Here is a 19156-nt window from a genome sequence, read left to right on the forward strand (position 1 = left end):
CACCTTGGAAGATGGCTCCTTGAAATACGGCCACAGGAGGTCAGTAGCGTGCTGTGGGTCTACAACAAGGTGAAAAAACTGAGCCCCCCTTTGCTATCTTTAATCCATACATTCCTTATTCTAAACCAGGAGGACCTTAGACCTTCCAAACTTTCAGAAAAGAATTGACAGATTAGCTTGAACAAAGTATGTTTGCAGCTTACAAAACAGAATAGACACTGCACCTCTTTTTAAAGATTCATGTACTGTGCTACTGGTGTGTTGAAAGAAATGGTATTTGGAGCTAAATTGGTTTGCCACCCCATAATATGGGAAGCCATTTGTATCATCTGTAGTCTAGGTGGATGATAAAACCCTTTCGTAAAATTGGGGTTCAACTGTTTATGTTGGAAAAGTGGGGTTTGGAGGGAGGTGTGAGGTAAAGAAATTGATGGTAAGGGAAGACTCAATTTGTAGCTTTTACTAGCGGTAAAATCTGAAGCCTTGTAAAGTCTCAATAGTGCCCAATTACGTAAAAACAAGTTAATGTTTCTCGCGTTCAGTCAAGATTTAAAAGCAACTTTGGTGAGCCATGTTGGGACACCTGTGTGTTGAAGCATGTGAAGACACAGCTGTGACCACATTTGTAGTATTCCATTGAATACTATGCCTCAAATTCAAGATGTATAATTGCAAATTTGTAATGTTTACAGACCTGTTTGCATAAAGTGACTAAAAAAAAGTTACACTGAGGTAAAATCATGGAAAAAAGAAGGCATCTCGTTTCCCTCACCTCCTTCGCTTTTTGAAACCCTCTCTTTGAACTTAGGGCTTTATCTGATGGTTCTTGCCCTCTAATTCTTAAATATTCCCCAAATCACTTTAAAGTCTTAAATGACTCCTTTCTGTGTGAAGCAGAGACACCTTGCAGTAGCCCCTTTGCTCACCAACTCTGATATGTGAACAAACCTCCATACTGATGAATGTTTGGCATATGGTCAAAGGGATGTTACCTTTCAAAAATAAACACAGGAAAAATGTGGGTAACCAAATCTAGTAAAGAGAATGCACTTAAAATCAGAGTGTAGTAGAAACAAACAAGTTACTTTTTCCTGCATCCCTGATGTTGCTCAGTCACTAGATGAGTCATTTTGAGACACCTCTGTTTGTAGCATTCGAAGCTGACAGCTGGATCACATTTATATATCATTCCACTCACTAACGTGCTTCAGAGTCCAGGTTTAGAATTTCAGATTTGCAATTCATAGACATACTTGCCTCTGTGTATCAGAAGACTTTTTAGTCGGATAAAATCAGAGAAGAAGGCACATCATTCTACTGCAAATATTTTGGTCTTTTTTTTTAAACTCTCTTTTTGCAAAGAAAGTATTACTATTAGTATGATAGTTCATCCTTATATTGCTTTATTTTGAGTAATCTGAAGATCATAAACTATTCGCCTTCCTACTAATCAGAGTCATAGGTAGTAGTTTCTTTGCATTCCTGCCCTAAAGCCCAAAATGCAACCCTGCAAACAATTGAAAACAACTTTTTAACGTGGAATATTGTTGAATTTTACGATGAGTCTTGTTGAATTCTCCAGTCTTTCGAGCATCAAATGGTGGGATGGACGCGGTCTGTGGAACCTGATAGATCTCTGTTCAAATAGCAGTTTAGTTAGACATCCTAGCTCATGGAGCCTTGCTTTATTCTTTGATGAAATGAGTAAAACAATGCCAACTTTACAGAGTTCTTTCAAGGATTAAATGAGATGACAATAATAGCTACGATTCATGAAGGAATTTTTATGTGCCAGAAGCTGTTAGGGAGGAAAACTTTTCCTCTACCCTCCTATGTTCAGTGTCTGGGGGCCTGTGCATTTCACTGGCAAAAGACAGATTAACAGGAGAGAAGGAATACAAATGTATGAATATTTTTTATGTGCCCAGGAGTTCACAGAAGTGAAATTCAAAGGAGTGTTTAGACTTGGGAGCTTATATAACATTTTAACAAAGGAAAGAGGGTTTGGACTTCAAGGCTCTATAAATCGTGGAACTAACTAGGAAATACATGGGAGAACTAATGGAAGATAAAGGTCACTTTAGTAAGATTTGTTTATGCAAACTCATCTTGATGCTGACTCTGTCTCTGGTGATAAGGGTTGTTTTCCTTATCGTGGTACAGCAGAGTGGGGAAAACTTATTCCACCTTCACAAAAGGAAATTTATGCCCTCCTTGTAGGCAGGTAAAGGGAGGGCAGAGAACTCTTCCTGTACCTTTTAGTTCTTCATCGCCTTTAGCTCAAAATACTCTTTATGCCAAAGTGGCATATTTGGGGGAGGGGGGCATATACTGATCCCTTCAGTACTGTGTTGAGAACATCACATAGACTAGACACTTCATACAGATCAAGTGTATGGAAAACGTGGCACATTAACTAGGCCAGAGAAATGTGAATTTAATCCCCCTTCCTTATGTCATTACAAATTCTTGTAAGAATGATAAAAACCATTCTTGATTTTTGGCTATTATGAAATCATTCTGGGCTATTATGAAAACATAATAGCCTCGTGAACACATCCTAATGTACTTTACCATTTCCCTATACTTAAACAACATTTGGATTGTTTCCACACTTTGTTTTGCTCTTACTACAGCAAATATCACTGTACCTGAATTTATATCTGTGTTTTGAAAATTTTACCTTTAGTATAGAGACCCAGAAATACAAGTACTGATTCAAAAGATATGAACACTTAAAAGCCAATTTGTTTTCCAAATTGGTTGCCCTAATTTATCGATCTCATTCCATCCTTGCTACTACAATTTTTTTTCTAGTTGATAGGTATAGAATGGCCCTTTGTTTTAATTTAGGATTTAACATTACTAGTTAATTGAACAATAAAAAAAATTACTGAAAATTTGTATTTCCTCTTTGAGAACTGCTTATTTATGTCTTTTTTTCTATTTGTCTATTGCTTTGGGGTTTTTTTTTCTTGTTGATCCCCAAGAGCTCTTCATATATTAAGATTATTAATTCCTTGTTCACTATCTCTTGCAAAAAAAAAAAATCACACCTTACTGTTTGTCTTTTTATTCAGTTTATGTTAAATTTTAAGATTTAGAAAATTTTAAGTTTTATGTGGTAAAATCGATCGATCTTTTGCTATTATAACTTCTTCCTTTGGTTTTATAATCTAAAACTTTTCATCTCCTAGAGATCAGAAAAAAATTGTTAAAGTGTTTTCTTCTAAGTTTATTTTTGTTTTGAGTTTTTCAGTTTAATTCTCTGGTCCATCTAAAATTTGTTTTGCTGTGTGGGATGAGAGGAAGAACAGGGTATTCTTTTGATTGTACCTCCAAGATGAACACACATAACATGGGTCCTATTTAAAAGAAATGAACAAGGACACCTAAAGGAAAACACCCAAAGCCAAGAAATCAATTAATGGATTTTCTTCTGGAAAAACTGTCTTTATAAAGGAAGGAAACTTAGAAAACTTTTATGTAACCTCAGGTTTAAAACTTTTATGTAACCTCAGATTTTTAAAACACATGGAAATCTCTTTTCTTTTTATCCTAGTTGTTCAAGGCATACGAAACATTACTTTTCCCTAATCTGGTTCTTTTGGTATATAAAGACTCTGAGAATTATATATCTACCTCTATCTATATACATGCATACATTCCTCACTTGGCCACTACCCACCTCCTACACCTTGTGAAAATAAAATGATCCTCCAAGGGAATCAGGAACTTACAGTTGTGAACAAAGGACCTATTGGGCTAAATTCTCTACCATGCTGCAAGTTAAGATCTCAGAAGGGTATCCTTACTGAGATTGAAATCAGCTACATAAATGAATCCCCAGCCAATGCCTTATTTGAATAGATATATGGGAGTTGGGGACAGACTTGACCAGATGCTGGACCATATGATAAACACAGTGGGTTGTGGTGTGGTATAACTGGGCATTTATATGGTACAGCTGGCCATGCATAATCTTCTACGAATTTATAAGGTCGGAGCATCTGCTCTCTAGCTGCCACTCTTTCCGATTTTCTAACGGCCTTCTCCTTAAGTCTCTTATTTAACTGAGCTGCACCCCCATGCTGTGGGAAAAAAAGGGGGGTCACTGCCAGGGAAAAATGACATACCCAGAATCCTTCCTTTCAGGGAAGAAAGAGAGAAATACCTCCAGAAAGAATGAAAGCCTCTCATTGCTTTCAGTCAGTGTTAGTATTTTTGTTTGATTCAAACTAACTGGCATTATTGGGGACCACACAGGCAAAATTGGGAGGCAGGAACTATGATTCCCCTCCTCGCCATACAACTCCGTTGAGCAAAAAACCTTTGAGAATATCTGTCTCTCTACTCACTATTTTTTTCTTCTGTTGCTATTTTTCTTTCTACATCTTCCCAGGGGAGGAAATTATGAGTTATAGTGGTGGCACGCCCTTTATTCCTGCTAGATTAGGCCCAGCTTTCTATGACCCCTTTGTTTAATGCCACAGATTTATAAGTTGATGGAAGCTTAGAATATTTTTATTTTAAAAGGAACTTCTATTGATATTAAAAGATTAAAAGGAATGAACATCTCAATGACAAATTTTTGTTTTCTGGGACACATAGGTAATTAGTTTAAAGAGATTGTGGGGACAGAGCCAAGAGTGCAGTTTCCAGGCTCTCGGCCTCACGTGGAAAGGTGCTGGCTCAGGTAGTAAATGACCATCAACTGTGATTGGATGGCCATCAGCTGTGGCTAGTTGGCCGTCAGCTGTAACCAGTGAGCCATTGGCCACTAATATAACTGCTGTGGCTACGCTAGCAGCAAATGGGGGCTAGCAAGAAGATGGTGGCTGAGCTAGCAAGCGCGGATTGCAGTTAGGGCAGATTGCAGCTAGCAAGAGAGGTTGGTTGGTTGGCAGAGAAGTGGACGGCAGGTTGCGGATAGTGTGCCTCCTGTTTCCTGTGTCTCCAACCCAGCTGCCAGCGAGAATGTAGTGGTATGACTCCCCTACCTATGGCTCCGTGGGTGTTCCTGTTTGGCCTCACCATGTCCTGCGTTCTTATGTGGGGAGCGGGAGCAGAGACCCCGCAGGATGCCCCGCATGACTCCCTGCATGACAGAGATGGACTACTTTACCTTCAAATAATACTATTTTAGAAGATACCCATTGGTCTAGAGTTTAGAGGAGGCTTCAGTCTTTATTCTGCCACCGGTTGCCTTGCGTTGTTCATATCACTTAGCCTCTCTGAGCCTGTGTTTTCAAAATGTCCTAGTGAGGATAATAAGACCTAAGACCTCCAACACATTTTACAAAACTCCCTTTTAAGATACAAGATATTAGACAAATATGAATGACTATGATGAGACCCATATGTGAAATATTAGAGCTATAAGTAATTTATCTAATTTAAATAACTAATATAATTTACCTAAACTAAGATACTTCTGAGAGAGAATGAGGGTGAGGACTGCACAGGAAGCTGGCGTAACAGTAGGATGTCCTGGGATACCTGCACATATGGCCTCCTTGGCCATAAGAGTCCCTGGAAGCCATATGCTGTACTTACTCATAAGACCAGCTTTGTCCCTGAACCCTGGACACACAAGAGAGGATATAAAAATAAGTAAATAAAAGGCCTTTCCATTGATAAGTTTTTATGTGTTTGGGGAAACCAAGCACATTCAAAACACTCAATGAATGTTATGTTTGATGACCTTCCAATATTGCCCTTTGACCCAATGTCACCCTTGCCATTTGTACTAACTCGAGTCTTCTGCCCTCCCATCCAATAGTATTGATAGGGTAGTGCAGAAGCATGCCAAGTGGTTGAGGTGATTTCTGCAGTGCTTTACCCACAGTGGGAAAGGGTCAAGGCCAGACTGTGACCTTGATGATCCCTTCTTACCCCCTCCTTCAGCTTTACCCAATTCTCCTGCGACCTGCTTGCTCTCCTTGAACACCACGATCTACCTATCATGTCTTGCTTCAACCTGAGACCATATTCACTGATGGTGCCCTGAGTTTTGCTATAATAACATTTCCCGCACTCCTCTGGTCATAAGAATCACCTGAGGTGCTCTCCTGGTGATTCTGATGCAGTAAGTTTGGGGTGGAGCCTGTCGATCTGTATATTTACCAAGTTCACAAGACAGTCTTATGATCACATGAGTCTGGATTTAGTAAATATGAAAGTAGATAGATGTTCTTGAGCTCATTTAAGCCAGTGGTTCTCAAAGCATGGCTCTCCAACCAGCAGCATCAGCCTCATCTGGGGACTTGTTAAAAATGCAAATTATCAGCCCTATATTGAGTAGGAACTTAGGAGGTGGGGCCCAGACACCTGTGTTGTAATCAGCCGTCCAAGTCATTCTTATGTAGGCTAAAGTTCCCGACCTCTGATTTAGAGCAACCCTTTCTTCCTGTCCTCCATTTATAGGTAAGGAACATCGGCACTTTCATCTCTCACTTTAGGACCTTGGGTGTTGGGGTTAGGGAGGGACAAGTGCTATAATCCCTAGATGGTTGTAAACAGGCTGGGAAAACGGATGGTAGGGGGCTATTGAAGATGGGGCACCAGTGGGCATGGCCCTCAATTCCTTCTCCCTACACCCAGAGGGAGGGGTCTTGTCTATGTAGAGAAGGTCTCAAGTTTGCCAAGGGGACTGTTAAAAGACACAAGACTTCCGAATAGCCACGCCTCTGTGGTAAACCAGAGTCTGGGTTTTAACTGTGACTCGTCACCTAAGAAATCCCCTGAGAACCCAGATGCCAAGAAGCCCCAGTTTCCTCCAGCGAGAGACATGTACTCTTGAAGTTTCAGCTCTGCTTTTCGTGGTCAGTCTCTGCTCACTCTCAGGGTGGTTGATGAAAGACTCTTCTAAGTAGTGCTGCAGAAGGATCACCTGAAATTATAACCTATGGGTAGAAATTGCTGTGGTTTGATCACATGCCTTCCCCTGTCAGACAGGTGGGAAAGAATGAGTGTTCAGCAGCGAGTTCAGACGTTCCTCTTATGGTCAAAACCAGTGTTCCCAAACTTCAGTCACTGACTACAATTTTCACAATGTTTTCAATGTTCAAGTACCATATGTACTATCATTTATGTAGTATTTTTTTATTTACTGAACTTAAAAAAATAAACTTTTTTTCTGTTCCTGGATCCCATCCAGGCTACCACATTAAATTTAACCATCGCATTATATTTGAATCCTAAACAGATCTATTGAACAGCGAGCCACTGTAAAATAATGATACTCTGGCTACTGCTATTGCTGTGAGTATCAAAACCTTTGTCTCTGACCCAGGATTTTCGTGTTTTCTGCCAGGGTTTAAGAAACTCTGACAAGCTATGTACCTTGTTAGCTTCCAGGTAGGGTAAAATACCAGACCTCTTACAGCTCTTGACAACTTCTTTGTTATATAGTTGAAGTAGTCAAAGATGATATAGAATATATCGAATTCATAAATATTTCAAATAATTCAATTAAGTTATAAAAGCCCTCTTAAAAGTGATTATTACAAGTTGCCAGATTTATAAACAGAGTAATAAGATTTATGAGTTAAAAACTCAAAGAATAAGAAGGAATTTGAATTTGTAGTTTTCATAAATCAAGTATTAATTGAAAAAAATCACATCTTCTGAATAATGTTTTCTGGCCCAAACGCCACTGTTAAGGATATTGTAGGTTCTTGGGTAGAACTCACAAGTTCTTGGGTTGTACCGTCCAATATGATTCAAATCCAAGTTTTGATCATAGGCTCAGGCCTCTTTATAAAACCATTTTCACTCGCTTCATCATGGAGCCCTCAGATCTGCGCCTCTTATAAAGAGTCTTACTTTTTGAGCCATGTCTTTCTTCAAATGTTACAGCCTTCAAGTTTTTTGACACTAGCTGTCCATTTTGGTATGTAGACATTGACTAGTGATATTTTTTAAATGTAAGTATTTATCATTAGTATTTTATTAAAAGTAATAACTATAATTAGTAGAAATTTTTCCTTCCTAGAAAATGAGACTTTGAGTTTGCCTAGGTACCTCTCCTTTTTAGAACATTTGGTGTTTATCCTTTTGAAAGCCTCTCACCAACCATCTTTGTAATTGATCTTTATGGGTAATCACTGGTGCTAATAACTGTTGGGGCCCCCATCTCCCTAACTGTTGTGTGAAATCAGCAGAGCTGATCAAACCTTCCTATTCTTGGTACAGTTCCTGCTTCTCTGAATGTGTTTGATTCACTCACATGTTTTTGTTCACCCTTTCCTGTTTCTGTAGATAGAAACAAATACATATGTATACTTTGAAAGATGTATAGGTTAATAGAAGAAAAAAATTCCATGAATATCAACATTTGCCTATATTTAAAAGTCAATAAATATAACCAATTCTTTTTATTTTTCTTTAGTATTGCAACTATTTTTTGTGCTTCTTGTGCTGACTTTTCTCTTTTGAGCGTTGTTATGAGCTCTTTCTCAAATAGGCATAATTTGGCTTTTGCTAACTCTCTTCAAGCTACCTTATACTTCATCCTTCTAGCTCTGACCCTGTTGTTTTATGACAAAAATAGGATGTTCCAGACCAATTCTGATATTTTCTTTTTCTGTTATAAGCTATAGGACGCTTATATCTGTGAATTGGGGGCTAGTGTTAGAAATCAAAATCTGAGGGAAGGTTGCGGGGGGAGAAGGAGGGGACATATGAGAATTGTGAAGAGCACGAGTACCATTGTTGCAACTGTTGATTGAACAAGAAGTAAAGATGTTAAGATTATAGTTTCACATTAATCTTTCAAATTTATCCTATAGTTTTATCTCACTTTTATTGTAATAATTGGTTTCATGCACCACTAAGATGTCCTTTCACAGCGACAGAGTAAAACTCAGTAAAGGGTAACTGTCGTATAGTCAAGGGGTGTGTGTGTGTGTGTGTGTGTGTGTGTGTGTGTGTGTGTGTGTGTGTGTTGGGGTGAGAGGAGGGCTTAGCTGAGGTGAGACTCAAGTGAAGACAGGTATGACACTCCCAAACATTCCTGAAATTTTTGATGTAAAGATACAGCTTTATTTTCCTCTCTTTCGATGTTGACTAGGTTAAGGGAGTAGATAGCATTGTTTTTGAATGTGTTGGTTTTGGAAGCGTTTTGAGTCAAAGGAACAAACATTATAACATCATTACTTTTTTTCTATTTTGAAACAAAATTCTTTCCTCAAAAACTAAAACTTACATCCTCATGACTGCTGATTCACAAACCAGAGAGAAATTTATACAAAGAAGGGCTTGTGAGTAGAGGCAGGTGGTCCAGGCACATCACGGCAGTGCAGTGAGCTCAGGGACCCAGGCTCATTTTTGTCTTTCCACTTTCCCATGCTGCCTCATGTAGGCTTTCGTCCTTATTCTTGTTGCCTCATGACTGCAAGATACTTTCTGCACCTCCAGGGCTTGTGTCCACTCTGCCATCAGGAACAGGAAAGAAGAGGCAAGGGTAAAAGGTGCAGCAATCTCTAGTTAATAACATAATTAGAAGTCTTGAAAGTTCCACCCAGCATGGATGGTGGAAATAGAGAGATGCAGATGAATTTAAGAAATGTTTGTAAGGGAACATTAATAGGACTTGGAATTGGATTAAATATTAAGGATGAGAAAGGGGAGGTGCCAAGGATGATGTTGAGTTTTCTGGTTTGGGTACCTGAATAAACGGCATTACCAGTCACTCAGAAAACGGCGGAAGAACACACTAGATTACAGGAGAAGATTATTAATTTTGTTTTGGATATGTTGAGCATGAGATGCCTTTAAAACATTCCAAAAGAGATGTCACATAGACACTTGGATATATTTACTCTACTTCTTTCCCTGTCAAAAGAGTTCTTCTGTCAGAGCAGTATTGTGATAGTGAATAAGACACTTAGTTAAGTCCATAGGTGCTGGGCCAGACAGAAGCATTATGGGCTAGGAAAGCAAACCCAAATCTTGATGTGGAGGGAAGAGGGAGACTGGGGACTGCACTGGGGACAAATCACTGCCCCCTCCGAGATGTGGTGACATATGAAGTGTTAAAAGGTTGCATACTGCTACTGCTGAGGGGCGCTCCGAGTGGCAGGAGTCAGGTCAGCCTTAGAGGAAGCTTGTGCTTTTGGGTGCTGTATAATAAATAGCCCCCATGCCTACTGAATGGATATCTGCTCATGAGCACATTGGCTAAATGCTGTTGTGGAAAACACAAAGCAAAACAAAACAAAACCAAAAACTAAAGAAAATACTATCGTGTCTGGGAAAGAGGCTGAGGAGTTCACATTTTCTAAGAATGCGTCATCTTGTCTATTGATCCTCGAGGTCCTGAAGCTTATTTGTGCTGTAAGAACATGTTTGTGCCCAGTGTTGATTATTTCTTTCCTGCCTGATGGTTTGATGACCCAAGAGAACACCCATTTGTGATGGGAACCTCAGGTCATGTGGTCACCTGGCATCCCTCAGGGCTTGGTAAAAAGCCAAAAGCTGTTTTCCAGAACTAGACTAGTTATTTGCTGACGGTAGGGTTTTGTTCCCAAATCCAAGAAGCCCTGGCTGTGGTCTACCATGAAGACGTCACAGACTTCCTTCTTGGTTTCCTATCAAGTGTTGCCTCCTCCCATCTAATGATAATGTGATTTCCAGAGTGATTTTCTAATACTAAAATCCAACTATAGCATTTGCTTTTTGAAAATCATTAATTCGTTCAGTCACAATGCTTTAGCACATGTTTAATGAGCACTAATTATGTACCAGTTCTAGGTGGTGAGGGTTCAGCAGAGACCATGTTAGGGGGCCGTTGCTGTGAGACACTGCTACATCTAGAGGAGAATTGAAAATAATGTGAACAAACAATGGTCAAAGAGTGTGATAATTACAAGGAGGAGAAAACAGTCTTGTGATACATAATCATATGGCGATGGGAGACTTATTCTAAGTGGGATAATGACAGAAGGCCTTTTGAGGACATGACATTAATCTGAAAGCTGCAGGATAAGGAGCTAGCCAAATGAAAAGGGAGGAAGGACATTCCAAGGTGTGGGAACATGATACCTCCCTGTCTCTTACTCTGTGAAATAAAATCCAATAGACTGTGGCATAGCAAGGGCTTTACAGTCTTGCACCTGTTGTATTAGTTGGGGATTATGTTCCACTATGAGGAGCAGGGATCCAATTCCAATGACTTAAACAAATTGAAAACTGAAACTGCTATCGGGGAATTTTGGTTCATCATGCCACAATGTGACTGCCCCAAATGGGGTAACTGATTATCTGGGGTAATTGATTCTGAACTTCAAGAGTACATACAATTGCTCTTTCCAATGCAGTCATGGAGGAATACATCTGGCACCCAAGACATTCTCTGGGGTTTCTCCCAATACTTCCATGTCGAGTAGTAAAAGTTAAAGAACAGGTGCTGGAACTAAATTCACATATGGTTCTGAAGCCCCAGGAATGAAGGTGATGGTCAGTCACCTGTTACGCATCCTGTGTGACCTCAGGAGATAGATAAAGACAAAGAGAACATGGAATGGGTATCAGAGGAGGGGAATCCTGATTAGGAAGATGATTGTAGAATCCTTCCCTGGGTTTTGTCTCCCCTGTCATCAAAATTGACAAAGCTGAAAAATTACAATCACCAACACACTCTATAAAAAGTGGTGAGGGATGGAATAGAAAAGAAGAGAAATTAACAAAATAAATATATATGCCTATGTATTTATGCATAAATATACCTAATATATTATACAATATACATATTTTTTCTCTTCTATCCCTTTCCTCACTGCTTTTCATCAGGTGTGTTGACAGTTCTTAGTTTTCAGCTTTGCCCACAAAATACAATGAATTGGTTATTCTGGATCATAATAACCGATTAGCTGAGCTGCTTATCAGGTAGCCTGAATGGGCTAGAAAGCCATCTCGTGTTCTGGATCAAACTCAAATGTGGCAGTTTTTCAATGTATCTGGTAAATGCTTAGAAGTAGTAAACTACAAACCTTTTCACTGTCAAACAGGCCTATCCTTGTCCTACTGGTTGCTATTTATTAGGATATTTTACAATTCAAGATAGATGTTAACTTTGAGAACATCGAATGGCATGTAAACCATTCTCTCCAGAGCAATGCAAGGGATTTTTTCCTGTAGAGATAGAAATGATTTCCAGTAGAAAAGATAGCCCTGAAGGTTACAGTTTTATTGACCTGTGGGACATTGACCACGTTTGTATCTAAATTAGCATTCTTTCTTTCAATGACTATAAATACTTCTCCCTCTCCTATAACCTTTTGAATAAGCTTTACCATTCTTCTGGTTTCCTCTGTCACGAGTTATATCTTTAATTACATGCTCACTTAAACACGCGTATACACACACACACACACACACGTACACATGTACCACAATGGAATATGACTAAATACCCGGTTAAAATTAAAATTAGAAACAATACCAAATATTTACAAGGATGTAGAACAACTAGAATTCTCTTATTTTCCTTGTGGGAATATAAATTGAAACAATTACTTTGAAAAACTGAGTTTGTTAGTATCCACTGAAGCTCATCACACTTAAACCAAATGCCCTACCCCTGGGTATATATCCAACAGGAGTCCATGAGGCTGTCCACCCCAAACACACATAAGGAAGTTTCTAGAAACTTTGTGATAGCCCCAGTCAGGAAGCATCCTAATGTCCATGAATGGAGCAGATAAATTGTGTTATAAGTATACAATGGAAATCTGCACATTAATTTTAAAAATGAATAATTGATACATGCCACCACATGGATGAATTTTACAGACCTAACATTAAATGAAAGAAGCCAGCTGTTGAACATTACACACTGTGTGATTCCATTTATATCACGTTCAACAGCAGGAACACTTGTCTCTGGGATAGAAATCAGGGCTGCGGTTATCCCTGGGGAATACTAAGTGAAGGTTCTACATTTAAGCCTTAAGTGTGTTGAAAATACTTTAAATCTTGATCTGGAATACATACAGGACACATATGTAAAACAGAGTATCACCCTAGATCCTTAAGACTTGTGTACTTTTCTGCGTATGTTATAACAATTTTAAAAGAAAAAATAAATGGACTTTGGGCAACTCACCGCCTCCCCAGGGAATTGAAGATGGGACAGGGGACGAGAACCAGATTTGGAGGCTGTAAGGCCAGGAACAATGTCCCAATTGTGTCACGGACTGGTCCATTGAAGACTTTTGTGCGGCCACTGGTCACACCCACTACAACTTATACCCCTTAGAGCTCTCACACTAGACATTGGATACTGCCACCAAAACTGCAGCCACAGCTGTCCCTGTGCCTCCTTCCCACCACTCTGGCCAGAATGGATTCTGCACAAGACTGCTCATTTGTGACCTAGCTTGCAGTTCAAATTCTAGGGCAGGGATATCAGATTGGCAGAGCCTCGGTACTTGTCCTTTAGTTGCAAGGAAGATTTAGAGAGAAAGGAGCTGCTACTATTTCATAAACCAGGGATTTCGCAAACGTAAGACAGGGATTGCAACATGAAGCATCCTGCAAGAATGACAAAGGTCTGTACAGTGAGGTAATTCAGTTTGTCAACAGATACTTAACGCAAACCCATCTTGTATTAATCATTGTGCTAGTGAAGGAAATCCCTGGGTTGCTTTTTCTATTAGATCACTTAGTTGCAGGAAGGCAATGGAATTTGTTCCCATTCAGGGTGAAGCTGCTGAGAGATTAGCTTCAGATATATGCGTAGTAGCTTAGTTCTTTTCTTTCCACATTAACCTGAGTTCAGTTTTCCTTTTATAGGTTTCTGAAAAGCAACTACCTATTTCTTAAAAGAGACAGATTTATTATTTTTAATAATGAACTTGAACCGTTGTAATACTATACTTATTAACGGCAATGGGTCCCAGCTCGTGGAGGTCTGTCAGACTATCAGTCTCTTGCTTCCACAGCTCCATTCTTGCCACTGTTGCAAAACTTTTGATAGCCCCAGCTCTGTGCCCTGGAGTGTAGCTGCAACATCAAAAACAAGCACTAATATGCAGTTGGAGGCTGTTCTTCTGATGAGTAGTAGACAGATAGTTGTTTCTAGAAACATTCCTCTTTGCTAAAGTCATTTTTAGAAGGCAAAAAAATGACGGATTAATTTTGACCCATGCAAAATATTATTCTCCACTTACAGATGAGGATACTTGGATGGAATTTAGACAGAGTTACAAAGCCCTGTTCTCAAAACAGTAGAGATGACATGCTGGGGGCCTACAATTGCAGATGGTGTGTCTGTGATTATGCTATGCATGTGTGTGTGTGTGTGTGTGTGTGTGTGTGTGTGTGTGTGTGTGAGAGAGAGAGAGAGAGAGAGAGAGAGAGAGAGAGAGAGCTGCAAGCATTTGAAACAAGCACTAAAGATATTGTAGATATGGTATATGGAACAGAGTCACTAGCACTGCACTAGGCATACATTAGGATGTCAGTAAGTATTTGTGGCCTGAACTTGGGACATTCCAAAAGGACTTGTTCACCTTGAAGATTATATAATAGAATAAGAGGGAGGTATGTACTGACTCTTTGGTTATAGTATTCAGGCAGCCCTATGATTTCCGAAGAATATCAAATGGGAACTTGATTTACTGTTATAAAAATAAGTAGAAATAAAATTCCACATGTTTTTAGTACCAAGGTAGCTCTGAATTGAACCAAGTAATATAACCAAGATGAGAATTTGCTGAACCCCAAGACCTTGGCTGACACCATCTCTGATAAAGACTTGACCAGAATCACACACACATTTCTGTAGAGCTTTCCTGAACTCAAACTGCATTAATTGTATTATCTGTAGAAATACAGATTTTCTAGCCATGTTTCTCTCAATATTTAGAGGTTATAGTAGACATGGAAAAAATGTACTTTTGTTAGTACAGCACACAATTCATGCCACACATACTTGTGATTTTATTCTATTGATCCTAGTCAAGGATCTTTTGGTTGAAAGTGATACAAATTCTAATCAAAGTAAAATAAGGAGGAAAAGCAAATTATTTGCTCACTTAAAGTCAAAAAATTCAGAAGCTAGGCTAGTTTTCAGCACAGCTGGACTTACTTGAATACCATGAGAAATCTGTCTGTCTCTGCTCTGCTTTCTTTTGTGTTAACTTCATTCTCTAACGGGCTTTATCTGACAGGAATGTTGGCCTGTGGCTGCTCCATGCTTAGTCAATCCTTACAGAGCATAATCCCAGAAGAGAGAGCAGGCTCCTCTCTTCCATTCTTGGTGTCAACATTTGACAATAACTCTGAGTAACTTACTTGAGTCCACAAGGTGATCATGGTGTGTACGTGTGTGTGTGTGGAGGGGGGTAGGTCGGAGGCATCCCTTTGACAAGGTGACAACAAACAGGGACACAGAAAGGAGACAATAAGCAGAGCTCTGGGGGCTGTCATATGGAAATCCTGGGGTTGGTGGGTAAAATGAAGGGTAAGTGTAAAGAAAGGATAAGCTGTGCAGAGACCACAGTAGCTGCCATACTGCCTCTTCTCAGCCATCTCTTTCCTTCCTAGATTTCCAAAAAGATTAAACAGACTCATCTCCAGGATCATCAGCCCTGGGCACAGTATGATTTGGGGGGCAGGATGAAGGGCCTTTCTGTCTAAAATATATTGTCCAGTTTGGAATGCCAGTGTCTGGAATCAGTTTCACTTAGGGCAAAGCAAATCATTCTAGATTAATCTTTTACAGGTGAAAAAGCCCCAAATGCAAATATCTGGCAGAACTGTGTCATTCATAGAGTGTCAGTCAAGCATAACTGGCTGCTTTTTTTAACCTTCTGGGGATCAAAAAGGAGGAAGGCCTGGGGCTCCTGAGAGGGAAAAGAATGCCCAGTAGACCAAATCAGATCCAGAAGGTTTGGGTAAAGGGAGACTAACTATTATTGAAGAAGTGCAGAAAGGAATTGAGGTCTTAGCTTAAAAACAACCTGCATCTTTAGGGCATTGGGGTTAAGGTCCTGTTCCTTGGACCAACCTCTACTCTGTAGAGATCAGCTTTAGTGATTCAGTCCAGGTAAAGTCAAGCACTTGGCTATGTTGTGAGTTTTTTCATTGTTTCAGCACAAAAGCTTATTTTCCTTTCCAGGAAACATGGTCCCAAATAGCAGGATAAAATAAACAAAAGAAAATTCACGGAAACAACGAAACGTTCTACTCTCCAAATTCACTTTTTTTCTCTAGGTAAATGGAATGTAAGTAAAGGGAACAATATAGTTTGGGGTAAGAATTTCAAAATGGTTATACTTTGAAAAGGCTTGTCTAGAGTTCACTCTAAATCAGATTTCAAGCTATCAGGTCGTTTTATTGTTGTTGTTCTTTGCCTTGAAAACTTTGGAATTTCAGTTACAAAATAAATTTCTGCATTTTTGCTTAAAAATCAAGACACCATAGAAATGATTGACAAAAACAAATTGGTGATGGACCTTACCAACTAGTGAATGTTTGCCAATAAATGTGTGGACTTAAGAGATCTTTCAGTGAATGCACACCTTCCAACCGTGCAGGACAAGTAGGTATTGTTAGGTACTGCTCTTATTTGTTCCCAAAAGCAGGTAGCCACCCACCAGCTGCCCAGCTGTCCTACCAGCTCTCCCTGCCCCGATGCTCTCTTGTCCTAAAGGTCAACACTTGCCCTTAAATATCTTGACTGACATTAAAGAAAGGAAAAAAAAAGAAAGAAGAAAGTACCGAAGTTCAACAGAGCAAAACTGACATTTAAGAAAGGAATTTTAATTAACAGACTTAATGGAAAACCATATGTACAAAAACCTAGAGGAATTTCTACAGGGTCTGATAAAAAGTGCTTCAGCTGTGGCATTAGACAGATGTGGTTTCTGACATTGACAGATCACCTCTCGAGCTCACCTATGGAATAGATGACTACCTTTCATAATAATCATGACCACCTTGTGGGCAGCTGTGAAGGTTAAAGAAATAATGTCTGTGCAAGTGTAGACTGTAGACAGGCCGAAGCCTGGACCTACTGAGGGATGTGCCTGAAGAAATGACTGTCATTTCACCCACTCTTACAGCCAGTTCCCCTGGGAGAGATGGGGCTGAAATTATATGTCACCATATATACTTGTTCCTTGTGTTCAGGCATAACTTTTCCAGGCTTCTCAAAAAATAGATGAGAGGGGAACTAAGATGGTCTCCAATCCCTGTGAGATTGGCAAAGAGGGCCTTTCACCTGGAGGAACTTTGTTCTGAGCAGCTGGCAATAGCTGCAATCCTATGTCTTTGTGGGGAATTGTAGGGCTCTGGGGAACGAACGCCCATCTCAGAGCTGTGTGTTGTGCTTCATGATTTAACCATCTCCTGAAATGTCCTTATCTTTTACCATTGAAGAAACGTTATGCCTTGTGTGTCCATTGGAGTCTTCCCGTCATTCTCATCATGATCCTATGGACAGCCCCTAATGTGTAAACGCTTGGCACATCTAGAAGCACAATAGAAGTTAGCTCCTTACTGTAGCCCACTCCAACAGACCATTGATCCAACCCCAAATGTAACAGGCTCGCCTGCTGATAGGCCAGCTTAGTTTCTCATGATTTTCTATTAGTCACCTCAACCCTTTCTTGAGAACACTCTAAAGTTCCTTCTCATCAATGTGGATATCTCCTTTTCACATTCCCAATTGCACTCCCTCTCTTCTTTTAAAGAAAATCTGGGACAGGCCTTCTGGACTTGACTACCAGCCAACAAGAACAAATAATGCCTAGGAAGTGACACTCAGTTGGAGGAGAAGCAATTATTCTAGAATAGCTCTTTGCTATGGTGTCAGAATTGTCTGTCTAAGACCTCGTCTCCACTTATCTCCACCTCTGCTTCTCTGTAAAGAATGGCTCACTCCCGCACACTAACCTATAGAGAAGATATGGCAGGAGGTTGTGCAAATTATAAGGAAAGCCTCTAATCCAGTCATCCTCACACACCCCTCCCCTGCCTTCAGTGGTTCCACTCGTGATTCATTAATTTTTCCAACAAATATTGAGTGTCTGCTACGTACTGATTCTGTTTTAGATAATGAAGATACAGCTGTGGAGGGAAAAAAAAAGGCAGACCTGCCTTTACATTCTATTGAGAGAGAGGAAGACAAACAATGAACAAGTAAACTATAGTGTGTCAGGTGGTTTAAGTGCTATGCTGTGGAGAAAAATGAAGGGTTGAGAGAGTTGCAGAGCATAGTTTGCAATTTTAAATCAGGTGAGGAAAGTCTCACTGATATGGCAACTTTCTAGCAAAGGCCTGATAGAGATGAGGGGAGGAGCCTATGGATATCTGGGGGCACAATTTACCAGAAAGCAGCTGGTGCCAAGGCCCAGAGGCCAGAGTATTTGTATTTGAGGGCCAAGCAACAGGGTCAGTGTGCTGGAGCGAAGTGAGCATTGCTTGAATTAGGGAATGGGGTCTGAGAGATTATGAGAAAAGGAATCCGATCATGCAGGGCCTTGGAGGCCATGATAACGATGGAGTTTTACCCTTAGGAGATGGGAAACCATTGGAGACTTGGGAGCAGAAGGTTGTCATGACCTGATGTATGCTTACAGGGTCGCCTGGCTACCCTGTTGAGACTAGACTAGAGGGAGGCAAGAGCAGCGTGGGGAGATCAGTAAAGTGGCCATAGCCATTATCCAGATGAGAAATGATGTCAGCCTGGAATAAGGTAGTTGTGAGAAATGTTATGGAACTAGATCCAAGAGAATTTATTGATGGATTGAATATATGATGTGAGGGAAAAGAGAGAGAGAAAGATGGCCCCAAAGCTTTTGGCCTGAGAAACTGTAACCGTAGAATTGCCTTTTGATCATTGGGCAAGATCGGTGAATGCCTGGAGTCCTGCTAAACAGTTTGCTTCTTTCGGGCTGGAACTTAGTGTGGGTCCAAGAAGTCTAATTAGGATTTCATCTGGATAGACTTAAAAGGATAGACTTAAAAATTCTATCCTTCTTTTAAACAACCCAAACAACAAGGATTTCACATTGCAAAGCAAAAAATTAAAAGATTTATTAAAATAGGATGACAGTATATTCCCAACACAATGAAGAATGTGACAATTATTATTTTTTACAAAGTATTTTATTCTTGACTAAGCATGCCTAAGTGACTTGCCTAA

Source organism: Rhinolophus ferrumequinum, chromosome 3 (genome assembly GCF_004115265.2).
Source record: "Rhinolophus ferrumequinum isolate MPI-CBG mRhiFer1 chromosome 3, mRhiFer1_v1.p, whole genome shotgun sequence".
Taxonomy (NCBI): domain Eukaryota; kingdom Metazoa; phylum Chordata; class Mammalia; order Chiroptera; family Rhinolophidae; genus Rhinolophus; species Rhinolophus ferrumequinum.